Source organism: Polyodon spathula, chromosome 1, assembly GCF_017654505.1.
Source record: "Polyodon spathula isolate WHYD16114869_AA chromosome 1, ASM1765450v1, whole genome shotgun sequence".
Taxonomy (NCBI): Eukaryota; Metazoa; Chordata; class Actinopteri; order Acipenseriformes; family Polyodontidae; genus Polyodon; species Polyodon spathula.
The window spans coordinates 43,065,654-43,083,375 of NC_054534.1; positions in this window are offsets into that span (position 1 = coordinate 43,065,654).

The window sequence follows — 17,722 nt, forward strand, 5'->3', positions numbered from 1 at the left end:
GGTATATGTGTGTTTTCAGCGACCCAACCAAGGAGTCACATGAAACATGCTCAGTATACAATACCACACTGCATTAGAACAACTAACAAGGCTGAGGTTACATTACAATGAAAACACCCCCACCACACAGTACCCACCCTGCCAGTGCAGCTGTTATTTCACTCTAATTATTCAAATTAAATTGGGAAAGCTATGATTCCTTCTCTCAGGCTCTCGATTGCTCTTGCCTGAAGGTCGGTTCCCATTGATGGCTGAATCCAAGGGGAACTGAACACTGATGGAGAACAAGAAGATATTTTATCCAAAACTGAAAAGCAATACCATTATTTATAATTGGAATGTACAAATAATGACACATAATTGGCAATGGGCATGTTTGCAGGCAAAATATTAAGAGGAGGCCAAGCATTAAGTGAGCATGGAGAGAACTGATTCCTCATCCCAAGGTGGTCAGGCTTGAGGCATGATTGCAAGACAATGTGTGTAAATCCTATGAAACAAAGTTGTGGAAATCATTCATAAAAACAGGCAAATTATTACTTGTCTGAGAAAGGGTCACAAATGTATGCTTATAATTTGACAGACTTACCTTGGTCAACAAACTAGAGTACAGTGATCATATGAGCAAACACAAATTAAGGTAACAGCAACAGTAAAGTAAACATGTTCGTCTTTTGATGAATTTAAAATAAGATAAACCAGGAAGAACAGCCAGGGAAGCGAAGTAATGTGCAAAGATAAATGCATATCTTAAATCTATCTGCAATTATTCAACATTATATGAATCTAACAAAACTTTTTTTTTTTTTTTTTTTTTTTTTTGAATGACTTACAAACAGGGTTCATACAGGACATGGTAAATAACATTTCAATGACTTCCAAGAACTTTTTCAAGGACCAAAATTTTGTTTTCAAAGACATCATTGGCTGATGTAATTAAACAAATATTCTATCATGTACCAAATGCTCTGAAAACTAAATATTATTAAGTAAGATGTAAAATATAATAGCTTTTAATTACTTAATTTATTTTTGTCTTATATATTACTTAACAAAGGATCAAAGATCATGCTATGTGGTAAACAGTTTATCAGCACTGTATTTTTGTTTTCATTTTAATAGTGATAGATACTGGTAAGTGAGATGTATGAAACTGTTCTTTAGATCTTATGATTTTCTTCACATCTGAATGCTGGTTAACCGACAGCCGCTACACATCCAGAAAGTGGGGATCGCTAAGGTTTCCTCTGAGTTGGGACTTGTTGAGTTTCATCAAGCTAAAAGTTTGTTCACAGATACAGGCGATCCTGGACTTACGATGCACAGCACTTACGACTCTTTTGCATTATTACCCTGCTTCGACTTTAAGACATCGATATATCTACGACACGACGAGACCTGAGCCATGAGTCATGTGCGCATGCTTGGTGGCCGAACTGCAGTACATGTGGTTACCTTGACTTAGTCTAGCGGTTTTTTTTTTTTTTTTTTTTTTTTTTTTAAATTGCCGTTAACAATGTCTGATAAGAACAATTGACGCAGAACGAAACCTAAGCTGTGAACTCTGTTACATGATGAGAGGCTTAACTTCAGGCGACCATATTTCCTTCTAGGAGTACAACATACACACAGTGAATACGTCATTGGACAGCCCCTAGTCTGTACTTTTACACAAGTCAAGTAGGTGTCTGAGTAAAATGCACGTACCCACCGGGCTGAGTGTAAAGAGTTATATAGATATTTGCATGAGTACAATATAATGGGTCATTTTTGTAAAAAAATATTATCCGGCTGAAGAGTAAGGCACATAATCCCAATTTATAACATTGTTCCTATGGGAAAATGTGCTTCGACTTACAACGCGACTTTCAGGAACCAATTGTGTCGTATGTGCCTCCAAAAAGAGAGAACATCCTCTGAGCGTGCTTTCTTATTCCTGGGTATTTGTCTGAATATATATATTTGTAGAAGTCTTGGAGGGAACAGTGCTGTATTTTTCTTTTAAAACCGAGTCACACTGAAGTAGAAAATTGGAGTGAAAATAATGAAAAATAATTTTCACTGGCACAAAAATCAGGAAAAAAAGCTCCTGCAAGTCTCTGATGAAAGCAGCATACTCTGCATTTTTTTCACTTGCAGTGCTGCCTCTATTAGTATTAACTTCTGTTCAGCTTAAAAAGTGAACGAGATTGGAAGCTCTTAGTTGGCATACCAGTAGCTGCAGTTTCTGTTCAAAGGCCTTAACGCTGTTGTTTAGCTGATAAACAAGATGCCCTTTCCCTTGCAACTGCAAATTCAAAGTATTAAGGAGATTTGTGATGTTGACCAAGAATGCAAGATACAAAAGCCATTTTTTGTCTAAAAATAGTACATCTCACCCTTTCTCTTTTTATATTTCTAGCCGGAGGTCAAAAAATCGCTTCAGGACATTCCCTCACTTAACCACCAAATTTCCTGGTGATATCCTTCAACATTGATCTAAACTGCCAGTGATTCAGTGTTTTCGATCTGATGAAATTCATAATTTTAATCATTACTTACATCACCCCATGAAGCCCAATGTATTTTGCACACAGCTGCTCCTGATGCAAAATGCAGTGGTATTTTAGAACTTTCCCTCCACTTTCTTCCACTTTTTGACTAACTAAAGTAGTAAAACCATTCATGCAGCCAACCATTGACAGTGCCCCGGCAGTTGTAATATCAGCCATCTTTTCCCATGCTACTCCACACTCATCTATTACCCGTGCAACACATTCAACAAATCAACTCCCTTTGTATGACCATGACGGCTCTGCATGCTAGCCAATGCTTGTGTCACTTCAAAATTTTCATTAACCCCCCTTAAGAAAACCAAAAGCTGACCATATTCAGATATGCCATTGCTCTCGTCAACAGACATAGAAAACACAGAAAAATCTTTAGCTTTTTTATATGGAACATAGGGGGGAGGCATGTCTTGATTTAGTCTTTTCAAATAAAAACTTCTTTACTTCAAATAACGAAGACAGAATAACTAAAACAGAGGTCAGAGAACCACTGGCAAACTCAGACCACGACATGGTCTCATTTGAAGTGTTTTCTCCGGCGGAGAAACTGCTGCTGGTGTTGGCGGTTTTTAAAACCCCAAAAGTAATGACTAAAGCTAAGGTTTACAATTTTAGAAAAGCAAACTATGAAGGTATGAAACAGAGACTAACAAAAGTTGATTGGAATAAAATAGAGAAAACACCCACAGAAGAAGGATGGTTGTTCTTCAAAATGGTTTAATAGATCAATTAAAAAAAAATATTCAGCAAAAAAAGACACTTTACAGAGCATTAAAAAAGGACCAAAAAGAAAGTATGCAGAAAGAGTACACAAAACTGCAAACGCAAGTAAAAAATGAAGTTAGAAAGGCCAAGAGAGAAATAGAAATGAACATTGCTAAGGGGGCTAAAACCAATTCCAAAATGTTTTTCCAATATTACAACAGCAAGCGAACATTCAAAGAGGAGATTAAATGTTTAAGAGATACAAATGGCAAAATCATAGATGAAGAAAAAAAAATAGCAAATATATTAAATGATTACTTTTCACAAGTTTTTACAAAGGAAGATACGGACAACATGCCCCACATGTCATCCAGTTCCTATCCAGTTTTAAATAACTTTAGCATAACTGAGGCAGAAGTGTTAAAGGAACTAGGAGCTCTTAAAATAAACAAATCCCCTGGGCCAGAAATCCTCCCAGTATTACTCAAAGAAGTGAAAGAAGTAATTTACAAACCGCTAACCAAGATCATGCAGCAGTCTCTTGACACAGGGGTGGTACCGACAGACTGGAAAATTGCAAACGTAATACCGATCCACAAAAAGGGAAACAAAACTGAACCAGGTAACTACAGACCAGTAAGCCTGACTTCTATTATATGCAAACTTATGGAAACTATAATAAGACCCCAAATGGAAAATTACCTATATGGTAACAGGGTCCTGGGAGACAGTCAACATGGTTTTAAGAAAGGGAGATCGTGTCTAACTAACTTGCTTGATTTTTTTGAGGATGCAACATCAATAATGGATAATTGCAAAGCATATGACATAGTTTATTTAGATTTCCAGAAAGCTTTTGACAAAGTACCGCACAAAAGATTCATTCTCAAACTGAATGCAGTTGGGATTCAAGGAAACACATGTATATGGATTAGGGAGTGGTTAACATGTAGAAAACAGAAAGTACTGATTAGAGAAAAAAACTCAGAATGGAGTGTGGTAACGAGTGGTGTACCACAGGGATCAGTATTAGGTCCTCTGCTATTCCTAATCTACATTAATGATTTAGATTCTGGTATAGTAAGCAAACTTGTTAAATTTGCAGACAACAGAAAAGTAGGAGGAGTGGCAAACACTGTTGCAGCAGAAAAGGTCATTCAAAATGATCTAGACAAGATTCAGAACTGGGCAGACACATGGGAAATGACATTTAATAGAGAAAAGTGTAAGGTACTGCACGCAGGAAATAAAAATGTACATTATAAATATCATATGGGAGATACTGAAATTGGAGAAGGAATCTATGAAAAAGACCTAGGAGTTTTTGTTGACTCAGAAATGTCTTCATCTAGACAATGTAGGGAAGCTATGAGAAAGGCTAACAAGATGCTCGGATACATTGTGAAAAGTGTTGAATTTAAATCAAGGGAAGTAATATTAAAACTGTACAATGCACTAGTAAGACTTCGTCTTGAATATTGTGTGCAGTTCTGGTCACCTCGCTATAAAACAGATATTGCTGCTCTAGAAAGAGTGCAAAGAAGAGCTACCAGAATTATTCCAGGCTTAAAAGGCATGCCATATACAGACAGACTAAAAGAATTGAATCTGTTTAGTCTTGAACAAAGAAGACTACGTGGCGACCTAATTCAAGCATTAAAAATTCTAAAAGGTACTGACAGTGTCGACCCAAGGGACTTTTTCAGCCTGAAAAAAGAAACAAGGACCAGGGGTCACAAATGGAGATTAGACAAAGGGGCATTCAGAACAGAAAATAGGAGGCACTTTTTTACACAGAGAATTGTGAGGGTCTGGAATCAACTCCCCAGTAATGCTGTTGAAGCTGACACCCTGGGATCCTTCAAGAAGCTGCTTGATGAGATTCTGGGATCAATAAGCTACTAACAACCAAACGAGCAAGATGGGCTGAATGGCCTCCTCTTGTTTGTAAACTTTCTTATGTTCTTATATATATATTTTTTGCGTATGTTGTTGTTTTGTTGTTTCGAAAAAAATGTTTTTATGCCTGAGCTCTGTGTTTTGTATGTATATTTCTGTTTCAATAAATTAAATTTCAATAATTAAAAAGACACATAATAAGCTACTTTTTGCTTTGCAAAATAAATACTAGTAGCCATATTATGTCTGAGCCTTGATGTTTTTTGTATATTCAATACTGCTTATGTTGTTGGCGATTGCAGAATTGTGCAAAGTTTCTGTGTGTTGTGTTTAACAGGATTGTCCTTTGGAGTCAGACTGTGATGCATCATATCATCCTAGTCAGTCAGAAAGTGAGAGTGGCAGGGACAGTGACAGTGAAAATTCAGATGAGTGGTTAACATCATCAGTAGGTCCTCAGGTCTTTGGGAGACGGAGAGGTACAAGAAGAGTGAGGCAAAGTTGTATGTGACAACAAGTAAAAGGTACAAAGTCGCATACAGGAGAAAAAAAAAAAAGCCCATCCACAATGGAAATCTGATTATGTTTCCAGACCTGTGATATACCCTTATTGTGCTTAGTCAGGTCCAAAGACCAGCATAGTCACAGAGTTGGAGCTGTTTTTAGAGATTGTTGGGGGTGGTTTTTTCATTGATCTGGCACAAGATACAAATTTGTATGCTGCAAACAAAAAAAACACCACAGATACCAGATCCCAGCTGACCTTTTGTTACGTCAGATCCTTCCTGGTGTGAAACAGGTGAATCTGAAATAACAGCATTTATTGGCAGATAATTCTCAGAGTAGTCTGTGGAGTTTGTGAATGTCATATTTATTTACATTTTTGAGTTGGATTTATTTGAATTTTAGGAAGTCAGAAAACACTGAAAGCAAAAATGATTTTAGTGTTTGCAGCACCTTTGTTTTGTAGAATATTTTGTAATTCAATTTCTGTTGTCTGACATTTTGCTTTGTTGTGTGAGAAGAGGAAAGAGGATCACATATATCAAGGCTGTCAATTAATCACAGAGATTAACACATTCATTTCTTTGGAGATTTTTTTTTTAATGAGCGTTTATTGCATTCCTCTCTCTTGACCCTCTTAGCATACTGTAACATTCCTTGCGTCACCATTTTAATATAATTAAGTGCAGTCAGCATTTGCATAGAAAGTTAGTCATAAAACTATATTATGGAGCAAAGTACTAAAAGTGAAGGACTTCTTGTGAATGGGAAGTTGATTTAAAATAAAACTTTCTGGTGTAGGTACTATCAAATTGAGTTTTAGTGTCGCAAACTTGGGCTACATCTAATCTGAAGTACCACCTGTGTGTGAAACACACTTTCAGTTATCAGTTTCGACAGAGTACACTTTTAGAAATTCAGGCTTGCTGCAAGCCCATGAATCAAGCTAAGTATGATAATATAACTTATATATAATAGTATTTACAATTAAGGAGAATGTAACCGTTACTCAATGAATGCTTTGTTTTATTTAGACAATTTTAAGTTATTAATAAAATAATATATATATATATATATATATATATATATATATATTATATATATATATATATATAGATATAGATAGATAGATAGATAGATAGATAGATAGATAGATAGATAGATAGATAGATATCAATGGCAATGAAAAGCATCTGTATAGGATACCATTTTACAGGAAAATGGTAAGAAAATATTTTATATAGCAAATGTCGTTTTTTCTAAAAAATTCTATGTAAGATAACATATATTAACTATTGAAATTTTTTTCAACGTTGTATAATTAGAAGTTGGACAAACAGTTTTTTATGCTGGGTTGTTTTTTGAATTTTTGAATAATAATAATAATAATAATAATAATAATAATAATAATAATAATAATAATAATAATTTCACTTACATATCGCTCTTCATGCAAGCATACCATACAAAAGAAATATAAAAAATCCTGTGTCTAATATATCATCCAGCTACAAATAAACAGACCCAAACTGATATGTTTTCAAACAGGATTTAAAAGATTAAATTATGCTAGCATTCCTGATATGAATTGGGAGCAAGTTTCAAAGACGAGGGGCATTATAATTAAACACCATGGCTCCGGCAGTTGAAACACATTCTAGGGACTGTCACAAGATTAGCATTTTCCCATCTCAGGGAATGACCAGGGACATATGGGGTCAGCAGATCTTGAAGATAAGAAGTCCAAGACCATGGAAGCCTTATAGGTAATAATACGAAGAACTTTAAAATAATAATAATAATAAATAATAATAATAATAATAATAATAATAGCATGATTAATACAACTCATTTGAATGAGGTGGATGCATTAATTCTATCAATTAAAACCAATATTAAGTAAGAATACAATTTTTAATCATGAGATTAATTGCGATACATTTTTTTAATCACTTGACAACCCTAATATATAATTAGGGTTTTTTACATGTATATAAGTACATGTATGTTAAACATGAGCTGGCATTATGAACCATTTGCAGTAAATAGCATTAAGTTAATACTTTGTAATAACATTAAGCTAATACAGTTGTCTTTCAATACGAGTCAGTAGGTTCAAGTCAGTTACTATACATTAACAATGGACGAGAATTGACACATCATTAAGGGATGGTATATATAACTTTTTAAAATTCACACAGACTTGTCATGTCAAACTAGTTCCATCCTGACTGCCAAGTAATGTTCTTATTGAAATGTGTTTCTGGAACTCCTGTAGGTGGAGTGCTACTGTTCAGTGGGTGGTGGAAATCGTGAATAGCTATTACGGATGCAGGTTGTACATTTCAGTTTAAGTAACTGTGCAAATAACTCAAAGTGATACTGGAGACCTGCTACAATAATACGTCACACAGAACCCCCTCCCCCTATCCCCCTTCACCTTTTAAAAGAAGTTGGATGTTTGAGTTTGATTTTAAAGCATCTTTCTACAGTTTCCCCAGAACTCGATCTATGGCTTTTGGCTGCTAAGATGGTACATGTAAGTTTGGTTTATTTACTTTAAATTTCAAGTGATGTGTAATGTCTTATTTCATGTACACTGGAAATGGGCATGATTAAAACTATGAGTTTAATTAACTGTGTAAAGCTGTAGTAGACATCTGATGCAGCATAATTTACTATGTTAATGCTATTTTGAAGACTGCTACGTGTTGTTTTAAGGGTCTCTGTATCTGATAATTAAGCTTTTGATACTCTAAATGCCATTTTATGTTTTCAGGTAGAAGTCAACAGTGATTTTCAATCAAACATAATGTATTAGTTTTATTTGAGCAACAATTAGATATGAATTGTGAAGCAGTCATGACTATGTATGAAACAATAAGTTTGAGAAAACTTTGTACTGAGAAAAACTTATGTAAATATACTTCTGTACAATATATTCTGTTTATTCATTTTAGACATCAATTTTTATTGCAGTTTGCTTTTCTTATTTTCGCATACAACATTTAATCGCAACTCTCAAAGCTAAAGGAAGTTGGTCAAGGGGCAAACAAAATGACCTTGTTGATTGTTAAATTTGTATTTTTTTTTGTATTTCTTTCAGTTTACTCACACTAATTAAAAATGAAATAAAGCATTTCTACATTTTTACAAAGTAAAACTTCCAAACGGAAAGCATGGGATGAAATACTTGACTATAATAGATGGTAGTTAACACCAGCCACTGCCACCAAGTGCTAATTTCTACTCTATTTCAGATAAATCAAATCAAATCGAATGTAATGTAGCATGGAAAAGTAACAATTGCCATATGCATTTAAAATGTTTGCATGTACTGTTCCGTGATATTGTGTATTTAGTTGTAGACTAAAACTTTGCACACAAAATATGTGAAGTCCAGCTTTGCAAACCTGGAAGTTTGCAAACAGGCTTATTAAAGCTTAGGTATTAAAGTCAGTTACTGTATTGGGCATCTGATACCAGAAACACACACGTTTTATCATGTTCTTTATTGTAATCAAGTATTGCACAGTGTTTGACAAACCAAACATGGTCAACTATATCAATGGGTTTCACACCTTTTATTTGCCATCTTTTGTCACTATTTGTTTTTTTGTTGTGTACAGTACCTATTGTCTCCAATATGATACTGGTAATCTTAAATCTGCTTTTAAAAAAGTAATAACATATTTGTCACTACAATCAATGTTATTGCTGTTATCATTTTTTATTTATTTTTTGTATTTGTTTTTTAATTATTGTTTTTACAACTACCTGTGCAATGTGTATTGAAAATAAATATACTGGTGACAAAATACAGTTGAGTTAAAGAACAACCAATTTAACAGTGAGAAGTAGTACACTGAGCAGAGATTGGTTAACTATTATAGAGAAAAAGCCTCAGGTATTGCATTTCTAAGCCAATGTGAAGTGCCAGGTAATCAGATCACAAACCATGGTCTTATTGCTTCTGGCCATGGACTGAATGGGGCAATATAATTCATATAACTTGGTGTATGTAGAAAATATACTTTATTCAAAATAATTGTCATGTTAATCATTTGGATTACCATGGACTAAAACCTTTTGCCTTTAAATATGTAAGATTTTTTTTTTTTTTTTACATAGTGTACCTGTAGAGTCTTACTCTGAAAGGTATGGTCATAATTTTTTTTGTAATGTTAATGGTATGTTAAGACTCATAAAGGCCACCATACAAGGGGCAATTTTGTCGTCGGCAATATGTTGGTCCGACAAAATCACCCTGTGTATGATGTCTGTCGCCTATGAGGAGTGACAAGTCGTCAGTGAGTAGAGTTCTTCTCTATTCTTGGAGACAAGTAGCTCAAAATCAGTAAGCACGGCAGCTGATATCATATGATAAGTCATTCATAACGACACTGAAAAATTGCATCTATAGTTACATGGCAACTGGAGTCAGTTGAAAAATTAATTGACCTGTATAAGAACTATCCGTGAATATACAATACCAAAACAATGCCATGACAGAAATGTAAGGAGCAAGGCAATAGAGAAAACTGCAGCTGAAATTAACATGACAGTGGGGTTTGATATTTAGAGGTGAAAAGTGCAGTCCGGTCAAACTGTTTAAACCAGCCAAAATTATATTTTTAAATGGCATTTAAAAAAATAAAAAAAAAAAATAATAATTACGCTTTGTATATAAAATTTCTAGACTATAGACATAATTAGGATACTTGTAAGCACTTATTTTTAATTAAATATTTTTTTTAAAATGTTGTATTCTAAATAAAATAATTACTAGGCTATAACAAACATGTCATAGTGCATCTATGTGTATGTATGTTAAGCAATCATGTATTCAAAGCAAATATTGAAACGCATAACGTGTATTTAGAATATGTATTTATATCGTATAGTATATATATATATAATGTATATATATTATATATATATATATATATATATATATATTCTAGGGTATGAAGATTTCAAAAAGTTAACAAATTTGAGAACACAGTATGTGAAAGAAAGAAATCTGAATGCAAAAAAAAAGTGGCAGTGGTGCAAACAACAAACGCAAGTGGGGTTACCTGGCTAGGCTGAGGTTCCTTGACAACACTGGCACACCAAAAACAGGAACATCAAACTTAGAGGTGAGTATACATTATACCCATTATGTTTCATTGCTCCACCTTTTAAATATCAAGTAAAGGATGTTATAATTTTTTGTTATACATTTTAAAGGAACAGCAGTATAATTTCCTTTCTACATGAGAAAAGGCATGATTTCAAAATCATACAAAATAAAAAAACGGAAAAACAGATAACAGCACAGGAGCAATACATTGTACAAATGAGTTATTCAATGAGAACACATCAATCAATTCATACATTGATATTCAAATAATGATTACACTATGTAACACAATTTTTGTTCCTGGGTAGTAAGTGTTATTTCCTAATTGCTTATGCCTCAAAAGTATAGAAAATGGCTATTATTCCCCACAAACTTTGCTTTTGTGACTAGGACAGTGATATTTTGAAATGTACCTATTTCCAATGAGAAAACGGGTGAATTTGTGTCTTTTCGTTCACATAAAGTCAGAAAAAAACAACATATGAATCCAAATTAACATGTATTTATACTAAAGTAATACAAAAATGACTACAAAAGATTTAGAAGTGAGTAGTTTTTCGAGATTTACGATTATACTGTAAATCACTTTCACTAATCAGCCCCCAAATGTAGTCTCCTATCATGTTCTCGTTATACTTTCCTTGGTAGCGGTGTTCAAAGTCCAGTATATCCTGGTGGAAGCGCTCACCTTGCTCCTCCGAGTACGCTCCCATGTTTATCAAGATGAGCATCAAGGATATGGACTTTGAGGGATATCCTACAGCCCATTGTGCCATAATTCATCACAAGAGTCTCAACCAGTTCCATATAGTTTTCTGCCTTGTGATTGCCCAGGAAGCCCCGAACCACTGCTACAAAGCTGTTCCAAGCCGCTTTCTCCTTACTATTGCACTCCAGGATTTTCATTGCACTCCAGGATTTTCTTTATCTGTGGTCCGATGGAGACATCGGCTTTGACCTTTGCCTCAGACAGCTTAGGGAAGAAATCTTGAAGGTACTTGAAGGCTGCCGACTCCTTATCTAGAGCTCTGACAAATTGTTTCATAAGGGCCAATTTGATGTGCAGTGGTGGCATCAGCACCTTCCGGGGGTCCACCAGTGGCTCCCACTTGACGTTGTTCCTCCCCACAGAGAATTCGGTCCACTGTGGCCAGTCCCGCCTGTGGTAGTGCGCCTTGGTGTCCCTGCTGTCCCAGAGGCAAAGATAGCAGGGAAACTTGGTAAAACCACCTTGGAGACCCATGAGAAATGCTACCATTGCAGCCTCTTGATGCCATCTCAGAAAAATGCAGATATGTATCCACTTAGGCAGCTGGAACTAAACTGAACTGGTGGGCTTAAAGCCCTTGTATTTATACTAGTATTTATATTACTGGAAAGTTCTAAAAGTTACTCCAAGTTTACTCAGCACTGAATCTATCTGGAATGTTCTGGAAAATAGGTAAATTTCAAAATATCACTGTCCTGGTCACAAAAGCAAAGTTTGTGGGGAATAATAGCCATTTTCTATACTTTTGAGGCATAAGCAATTAGAAAATAACACTTACTACCCAGGAACAAAAAAAAAATAATAATAATTGTTACACAGTGTAATAATAACAAAAAACAATATTATATATATATATATATATATATATATATATATATATATATATATATATATATATATATATATATATAAGTAGTGGGTAGTAAGTGTTATTTCCTAATTGCTTATGCCTCAAAAATATAGAAAATGGCTATTATTCCCCACAAACTTTGCTTTTGTGACCAGGACAGTGATATTTAGAAATGTACATATTTTCCAGAACATTCCAGATAGATTCAGTGCTGAGTAAACTTGGAGTAACCTTTAGAACTTTCCAGTAATATAAATAGTAGTATAAATACAGGGGCTTTAAGCCCATCAATTCAGTTTAGTTCCAGCTGCCTATATATATATATATATATATATATATATATATATATATATATATATATATATATATATATATAATACAACAGGATGATTATAGTAACTTGGTCACTCTGCCGAGGAATTAGGTTAGGAAATGCAAAGTGTTAAACTAATATACACATACAAATACCAAGATCTTTATTTATTTATATTAAATAAGATGAAAATACATTTATACTTAATGTGATTCAGTTAATATTGGTTAACTTGCTGGTTCTAAAGCAATAGAGGACATGAAAATACAGAAATGGTTCGATAATATTCCAAACACATTTTCCACAATTCGTCTAGCTCTGCTCAATCGGTAATTAAATTATTTTTTCAGTGTGATTTTCACCAGATAAAGCATGTGATTCATATGGCTTCATGATGTTTTCCTTGAAGGCATCATCAGCCACAACACCTACGGTAGAGTTTCCATTTCAGTAAGTAAGGGAGTGGGTTGAGGGATTATAGTTTACCATGAACAAGTGCTTGTCATAAGGTGAAATTGTCATATACTCCTCCATCTGACACATGTCCATTACAGCCTACATCCTAATATACAAACTTGTAGTCAGCATCCTCAACAGCAAGCAACACAATGCTAAACCTATTTGTATAGTTAAAGTAATAGGGAATGCTTGCAGGTGTTGGCTTGATAAGGACGTGTTTCCCGTCCATAGCACCAATGCAGTGTGGGAAATTCCAGCGCCCCTGAAACCCTTCAGAGATCCATTCTTCTGTTCTTGGCACCTGTGCAAATCAAATATAACAATAGGTTTAGTTGCAGGTATCAGAGTCAATCAAATACAGATTTAGCCCAAATATTACAACTGTGATAAATTTGGAGACTGATATTTGTTGTTTATATTTAGTTATCTCAGTCAGATATTGACATGACAGGGGAATGTGCAAGTGACAGGGAGGGAGAAGAAGATGTTGACGTGGAGGAATGCCAGCCTGAAACAACCAGCTTCAGAAAGACAGGAGCAAAGACAAAACACCAGAAAAGAGATGCAGAAGAGAAGACAGTTCTCCAATCTGTTGCCACATCTCCAAAAATTTCAGCACCGTTCTCAAGAGGACAAGTCGATCATTTTGGCAAACATGTGGCATCAGAAATGAAAACCATTACAGATGAAAAAGCAAGGAGACTGGCTAAACTAAAAATTCAAAATATACTATTTGAAGCCCAGTCAGGATTTACAGATTCATGCCCCCCATTTCAATACCCCATGCACCAATTTCAGCATTATCCAGCACAAACATATTAATTTCCCATGCTAGCTACCATTCCTCTATCATATACTCAAATGCCACACACATCAAATTTCTCATCTCCAGCTCTGCATACCAGCCCCTTGCTCTTTGCAGAGTACACCCACACATCACAGGAATGCAGCAGACCAGAGACCCCCACATATACACTACTAAATTAATTGCCATCCATTTTAACAATGAAGCCTGATTTGGGCCAGCCCTACCCAATATAAATCTGACTAACTTTGGATCTTACCATCAGAGTGAAGTTGTCAGCACACAGGTTCTAGAGGCACATCATGCCACAGTCAAAAGAAATTCCTTTTTTCCAAAAAAGTTGTTGAGGCCTATCAGTCTAGAAAGGGTTACAAAGCCATTTCTAAGGCTCTGGGGCTCCACCAAACCAGCCAGAGCCTGTGGCAATGTTGCCCCGCCCCTGTGTGTATTTCAGTGTTGTATGTTACGTGTAGTGTGTTAATGTTGGTGTATAGTCATTGGTACACGGGATATAAATGGGTCTGTGTAACACCAGTGGTTTAAAATGTATATTGCACAGCACTGTGTTCGGTGAGTGGAGACAGAGGTAATAGTAATAGATATAATAATTTGAGCTCACCGCGTTTGTCTGTGTAGTCCGTTTTGTTTGTCTCTTTGTTTTGGCTAAAGTGCCGTGTCTTGTGTTTTGTCTGTCTTTCAACCTTTTATTTTTTGTATGTTCATTTATTAAATGCTGAGCGAAAACAATCGCTCAGCTTCAGAAACTCCACCTCTCTGTTGTTTATTTGTTGGTTCCTGGTTCTGGTCTGACGTCACCCACTGCAGCCGTCTTTGTGACAGAGCCATATTGTCCAAATGGAGAAAGCTTGGGGCAGTAGTGAATCTTCCCAGGAGTGGCCGTCCTGCCAAAATCTCTCCAAGAGCAAAGCATAAAATCGTTCAGGAAGTCAAAAAGAACCCTAGAACAACATCCAGGGATCTGCAGGCCTCTCTCGCCTTGGCTAAGGTCAGTGTTCATGACTCCACCACCAGAAGACACCTGGCAAAAATGGGATTCATGGCAGAGTAGCAAGGCAGAAACCACTGCTCACTAAAAAGAACATGAATGCTCGTCTCAAGTTTGCCAAAAGACACCTGGATGATCCTCAAGAGTTCTGGAACAATGTTCTATGGACAGACGAGTCAAAAGTGGAACTTTTTGGCCAACATGAGCCCCGTTATGTCTGGCAAAAAAGCAAACACTGCATTCCACAGTAAGAACCTCATACCAACGGTCAAGCCTGGTGGTGGTAGTGTCATGATTTTGGGATGCTTTGCTGCATTAGGACCTGGACAACTTGCCACCATTGAAGGAACCATGAATTCTGCTCTGTATTAGAGAATTCTACAGGAGAATATCAGGCCATCCATCCGTGAGCTGAAGCTGAAGCGCAGCTGGGTCATGCAGCTAGACAATGATCCGAAACAAACAAGGAAGTCTATATCAGAATGGTTGAAGAACAAGAAATTTAAAGTTTTGGAATGGCCTAGTCAAAGTCCAGACCTAAACCCCATTGAGATGTTTTGGCAGGACCTGAAACAAGCAGTTTTTGCTTGAAAACCCACAAATGTCACTGAGTTGAAGCAGTTCTGCAAGGAGTGGGCCAAAATTCCTCCACAGTGCTGTAAGAGACTGATCAATAACTACAGGAAGCGTTTGGTTGCAGTTATTGCTGCTAAAGTTGGCGTAATCAGTTATTGAGTCTAAGGGGACAATTACTTTTTCACACAGGGGCATTGGGTGTTGCATAACTTTCTTTAATAAATAAATAAGTATTGCAGTTTTGTGTTATTTGTTCACTCAGGGTCCCTTTTATCTAATATTAGATTTTGGTTGAAGATCTGATAACATTGTGTCAGAAATGTGCAAAAATGCAGAAAATGCAGACGGGGCAAATACTTTTTCACGGCACTGCAAGCTTGACACCTGGTGAGTGCTTGGCTTTTTATAACATTCTATATAGTTACTTGAGCCTATAGCACATTGTCAATACAAGAACATTGCTCTTTTAGCGTGCTCCTATTTTTTTCAATATACCTGCAATTTCCTTGCTTTTTTAATCATACACTTGTTGATCTTTCTCTTTAATGGAGGGTACATTTTGTGTGATTATTCATTAATCGATTAGAATCTTGAGGATTATATATAATATATATATATATATATATATATATATATACATACACATGTGTATATATATGTATGTATATACATACACACACACACATGTATATATATACATGTATATATATATGTACACCTTGTGTGTGTGTGTGTGTGTGTGTGTATATATATATATATATATATATATATATATATATATATATATATATATATATATATATACATACACACACACATATACATATATTATACACACACACACTGAAGAAATATATAAACGCAACATGTAAAGTGTCCATGTTTCATGAGCTGAAATAAAAGATCCCAGAAATTTTTTTTTACGCACAAAAAGCTTATTTCTCTCAAACTTTTTGCACAAATTTGTTTACATCCCTGTTAGTGAGCATTTCTTCTTTGCCAAGATAATCCATCCACCTGATCGGTGTGGCACATCAAGAAGCTGATTAAACAGCATGATCATTACACAGGTGCACCTTGTGCTGGGGACAATAAAAGGCCACTCTAAAATGTGCAGTTTTGTCACACAACACAATGCCACAGATGTCTCAAGTTTTGAGGGAGCATGCAATTGGCATGCTGACTGTAGGAATGTCCACCAGAGCTGTTGCCAGAGAATTGAATGTTCATTTCTTTACCATAAGCCGCCTCCAACGTCGTTTTAGAGAATTTGGCAGTGCGTCCAACAGGCCTCACAATCGCAGACCACGTGCAACCATGCCAGCTCAGGACCTCCACATCTGGCTTCTTCACCTGCGGGATCATCTGAGACCAGCCACTTGGACAGCTGATGAAACGGTGGGTTTGCACAACCGAAGAATTTCTGCACAAACTGTCAGAAACTGTCTCAAGGAAGCTCATCTGCATGCTGAATGCTCTTTGGTCTTCATTTTCCTTCAGATTCACAGCCTTACCAATGATCCTTCAACAGTGGGGTTTTTATCTAGAAAATGTGACAGCAACTTTAATGGTTCACAGGTGGAGGCCAAAGGTAAGGTAATTTTGTCCTCGTTAGGGCAATTTCTTTCATCGGTGCAAACTGGGAGACTCCACAGCACAGGGATTGAATACTTATGCAAGCAAGATATTTCAGTTTTTTATTTTTCTTAAAAATATTTCCCAACATAAAACCAATGTCACCTTACAATAATTGATTCTGAGTTTCAAGGTTTTAAAATAAAATATCGAACAGAACAAAATTTCAATGTACCATTTGTAATTCAGTAATATGAGAGAATTGGTCAGGGGTCTGAATACTTTTGCAAGGCACTGTATATATATATATATATATATATATATATATATATATATATATATATATATATATATATATATATATATATATATAGACACACACACACACATATATATATATATAGTAGCAATCCTGGGGGGGAATCAGGATAGTGTGTGTGTTGAGGATTGGGTGGTGCAGGTTTGGCACGAAAGAGGGAGGAGCATATAAGGGAGGCTAGTTTACATATGGTGGGATATGTAAACAAGCCTTGCGGCACGATATGGTTTTGCCCCTTTAAAGTACCGACCCAGACGCAGAGATGGAG